Source organism: Cucurbita pepo, unplaced genomic scaffold (assembly GCF_002806865.2).
Source record: "Cucurbita pepo subsp. pepo cultivar mu-cu-16 unplaced genomic scaffold, ASM280686v2 Cp4.1_scaffold000309, whole genome shotgun sequence".
NCBI classification, from domain to species: domain Eukaryota; kingdom Viridiplantae; phylum Streptophyta; class Magnoliopsida; order Cucurbitales; family Cucurbitaceae; genus Cucurbita; species Cucurbita pepo.
This window is the reverse complement of record NW_019646556.1, coordinates 30,030-35,242: the sequence shown is the minus strand read 5'-3', so window position 1 is coordinate 35,242 and position 5,213 is coordinate 30,030. Positions and strand designations below refer to the sequence as shown.

Below are 5,213 nucleotides of genomic sequence, written 5' to 3'. Positions count from 1 at the left end.
TCAAGAAAGTGAATTTTATCAATTAATGCATTTTTCTCATCACTATAAAATACATGCTTTTCACAAGATTCATCCATTTTTTTTTTTTGAAGGAACATAAATAATTCATCATAAGAAAGAGATTAAAAAATTACCTCATCTTCTTGTTCATCATCTTTATCACTATGAGCCATGGATAAAAATTTGCTAGTTCTTTTATCACTATCACCCTAAGTAGACTTCATTGCTTTTTTCTTGGATTTCTTAGATGATTTGAGGAGGGTCACTATGACCCATGGAGCGAAAATTTGCTACTTCTTCAACAGTTCCACTATCATCACAAGTGGATTAAATTTCTTAGAAGATTTGAGGGGAGGACAATCCGTTCTTATATGACTCTTAGATGATTTTTTACATTCATAGTATATTATCGCTCTTTTGACTCTTTTTGGTTGGTAAAATATTTCTTAAATTGTTTTTTCCTTTTGATGAAATTTTTATACTTACGTGTGAAATAAGAAACATCATCTTCATCAAGAACTTCCTCGTCTTTGGAGTCAACTTTCAATGTGATGGACTTTAAGGCTATACTTTTCTTCTTTTTGGATTTCTCTCCCATGTGCTCGTAACCTCATGTGTCATGAGAGAACCAACAAGTTCATCCAAAGGAAGGTTTGTGAGATCTTTTGCCTCTTGAATTGCCGTCACCTTTGCTTTCCAACTTTTAGATAGAGACCTAAAAATTTTTCCTACATTTTCGGGAGTAGAATATACTTTTCCAAGATTTTTCAAACTATTTAAAATATTAGTAAATCTAGTAAACATATCCCTTATAGATTCATTTACATCCATTTTAAATAGTTGATAATTATTAACATGCTCATTTTTGTTTCTTTAACTTGATTTGTTCCATCCTGAGTCAAGAGTTTTCCAAATTTCATATGCTAATTCTATTAAATTCATCTATTACTTAGGCAATAAAGACAGGATATAACACTAGCATTAAAAGAACATTTTTTTTAATTTCTAACACATTTTTTTAATTTCTCTTTTATTTTAGGTTCAATATTATTAACAAATTTTATTTAAAAGAACATTTTTTAATTTCTCTTCTATTTTAGGCTCAATATTATTAACAAATTTTATTGGAATGCAAGGGTTTTTATTAACATTCAACCATAATTAATTCAACCATAATTAATAATTAACTGTTGCAAATAAATTTTCATTCCAGCTTTCCAATAAGTATCTTTTGTTCCATCAATATAAGGAGGCCTAGAAGTTGATTGTCTTCACAAAAACCGTTAACAATAAAATTTATATAAAAAATTTAGCAACCCACTCTGATACCAATTGTTGGATCGGTATGACAACCCGAGGTCTAAAGGTTGATTGTCCTTCATAAAAACCATTAACAATAAAATTTATATAAAAAAATCTATATGAACACAACCGACTCTGATACCAATTGTTGTATTGGTATGGCAACCCTATAGGGTGAATAGGGTTTTAGCAATCAAAATATTTAAGCGAGCTTTTTTTTATTTTTAGAAATGAGTAGAAAATGATAATTAATACAATAAATTAATTCGAGTCAAAACAATAAACAATTATGAAAAACTTAGAACATGCAATAATCACATAACAATTTTGAATCAAATAGGAAAGAGTTAGAAAATTAGAAAATATAACACCGTAGTTTTACAGTGGTTCGGTCAAACTCGACTTACTCCACTCCCCAAGCGCCCCTTGTGAATTTGAATAAAATTTTCTTGACTCTTTCCTCGAATCCGAGCCCAATCGCAAACTCAATCCTTTCCATGATTTAGTACCAAATCGTTACAAGTGTTGGAATTTTGTAGGAACACACCACAACTTTCTAAAGGAGTAGAATTACAATTTGAACACTCACAACTATTTTCTCACAATACAATAAAAATCTTTCTCAAGAATAAGATGAAGGGAAATCAAATTTCCTACGATAAAAATCTCTCTAAAAAAGAATAAGATGAAGAGAAATCAAATATCTCTCAAAAATAGATGAAGAGAAATCAAATTGAAAGGTGGGAGAGAGCCAAGATGAGGCTTTAAAAAATTGAGGATAAAAGAAATCAGAGTTGTGTGTGAAAATACTGGTAAAGAAGATGAGTTTAAATAGAGAATAAAAGTGGCAAAAATAAGAATTAATATAAACAAATTGTGTTCAAAGAGAAAAAGGTCGAGATTTAAAGGTAAATATTAAGAAAAATTTCTAAATTTATTATTATTATTATTATTTAAATATAATAATATAATAATAATAAAAATCAGCTTGAGCAAGGGTAATGAAAAATTCATACTTTATTATAAATATAATAATATAATAATAATAAAAAGATGTAAATAATGGTTATATTCAAATTTTAAAATTAATTATAAATATAATAATAAATAATATTAATAAAAATAATGTAAGTTTATAATTCAAATGATATATGAATAAATAATTTTATTTTTATTTCTTGTAATTAAAAATTCCATCCTTTGCTATTCTTACAACCGCCTGAGTCATACTTTGATAGGTCTATGATGTCAATTTAGCTGCACATCATCACGTCCGTTATTTTGTTTTGACTGTAACTGTTTTAACTCTGATTTGAGTGATTGAAAAAGGAGTTGAAATCGTTATTTCGAATCTTGTTAATAATTAAGTGTTTATTTGTTATCATTTAAATCTCCATTTATAAATTAAAATTAATTAATTTGAGGTTAAGGGCAAAAAAACCCAACAACAATTAGCCACACAGTGAAAACAAGATTCAGAGTAGTGATGATGCACTCCATTCCTTTAGGACATCCGATCTTCAATACCACGAAAAACCTCGATAGTATGAATAGATTTTCAACCTTCACTCTCATCTACAAAACCTTCTTCTCGTCCAACGTACCACCTCCGCTCTCCTGTTGCCTCTCACGATGTATGTTACCTGCAGGGCGAAATCTGATGACAATCCATGCGAGCAAGTGGATTGTTGTCAAGGGTTCAAGTGGATTGTTATTGTATTCTTACAATACATTAATTTGACCAATACACTTATGGTATTGCATCCTGACTTTGCTACCTAACATTTTTCATTTAATTGTTTTGTTAGTTGTAGCCCATCTTAAATTTCTCAACTTTACGCTTCATTAATGACTTAAACGAAAATCAACAAGTTTAAAGCAAACACAAAATCGTAAATGAACTTAAAATTCTTTAATCTTCTTGTTACGAAAAAACAACCGATTCAAATATGACTAAATCAAATCTAATTCAAATAACTAAATCAAATATAATCTAAATAACTCAATCCAATCTAATCCTAACAATTTTTCCATTAAACTGAACACGAATAGTAATCAATTTATATCTATGACCTCGTAACAGACTTCCACCATGAGGTAACTTCATCCATTCCCATGTGTCATTTATGTTTATTGCTCCATATTCATGGCTTGCCTCCATTTCTCACTCTTCAATGCTTCTTTAAAGTTTACAAAGTTTACCGGTTCAGTAGTGGTAAACATGGCTGAGCTTCATCATCTTCTTTAAAAAAAAAAAAAAAAAAACTTCTCCTATGGCATAGTCTCTCATCCAACTGGTGGTCTCTTATTCCTTGCCTTATTCAAACTAGGAGAGCTTGCTTCAGCCAAAGAGGTAAGAGGAAATTTCCTCTTCAGTATTTGAAGCAAAGAGCTAGAGGAAATATTTTCCTCTATAGTATTTTCATCTGCCGCTTCTATATCATAGAGTCCGTAAGCTCTTGACTCTTCACTAACTCCGAGCAAAACATAACTCAAACTCTTATCATCTAGCTTAGTTCTCCGAGCTGCCTCCTCTTTTTGTCTCTGAATCAACTCGAGCTCACAATATTGTTCTTCTTCCTTCTGCTGCAGCTCCAGAACTAATCGTCACTGAGCTTTTTCTACCCTTCTCCTATTCTCTTCCAGCATTTTATCTAGCTCTTCTCTCTCTTTCCGTGCTTGTTCTTCTTTTCGTCTTGTAGCAGTAAGAGCGGCTTCTTTCTCTTTCTCAAGCTGCACATCAACATCATCAAACAACTTCTTGCGACCTTTCTCTATTCGCCTCTGTATTTCTAATTTAGTCTTTTTAGAGTTTAGCCTCTCTTCAACATTCTTCTGAATTAGTTCTTCCATCCTCCTAGCTGCATCTTCATTTAACTTCTTTCAACTATGCTTCATGTCTTTTCTTCTCTTCTTCCTCTTTTTTAAGCTTATGTATGGAATGTGTAATAGCCCAAAAATAAATAAACAAATAAATAAATAAAAATAATTATAAAAATAGTTAAAATAATAATAATAATAATAAATAAATAAATTAATTAATTAAAATTAAAAAAAAAAATAGAAAAACAACGATGATCCAATTTGAGGAGAGGTAGAATGGGCTTTCACCCCATTGCAGATTATAAGAAATTAATTTAGGATCAAATCTTCTTTCATATTTTAACAAGTCATGTAATAATCAGATCCCATATCTAATTGATTAGATTTTTGTTAGCATTTTACCTTATACGAAATAAGGTTATAAGGTTTGATTCAATAAAATTTTAGTTGACAGATCTATAAACAGAAGATCGTAGCCAAACAATCAACTTATAAACTTACAATTGGCCAATATCTGTTTACACAATTGAAAAACCTATTTAAGAATGAAAATAATTAGTGAAAGAGAGAGAGGGAGATTGAGGAAAGATTTGTTGAACAAGATTTAACAATGAAACAGTAAACATCAGAGGGCAGTGAGGTCCTTTAAATTTTTTCTTAACACGAAATATCAGAATTTTAGGATGGCCAATGTAAATTAGAGAAATAATTTTATAGAGTTCAAACTTGAAACTGATGTCATGAGCTCATATAGGTTGACTCGGATTTCAAAGGACGAAATCGAGCTTTCATTAAAGATATATTTGTGACAACGACTTAAGCTAGCCAAGTAAGTGACCTTACTATCGGCATGGTTATATATGATGTTGACACGTGCCCTGTGGTTCTGCACGTGTCATATATATTGATATGTGTGAATTGTCTGTGGATCGATATGCTTCCTATATGTTATGTTATGTTATAATATGTGGTTTGTATGATAATAATTATGGTACGATGTGCTCAAGGATATGTTTGAGATATGATACGAGAAGGATGCACAATACGAAATGTAACGATAGGAGTAAGATACGTTCATGAAACGTTAA

At 30.3% G+C, this 5,213-nt stretch overlaps 1 pseudogene; it reads right to left on the bottom strand.

The window, feature by feature from the left end:
- Nucleotides 1-3,588: 3,588 nt before the first annotated feature.
- The window catches only part of LOC111784946, a 10,046-nt pseudogene continuing 8,421 nt past the window's right edge, over nucleotides 3,589-5,213 (bottom strand).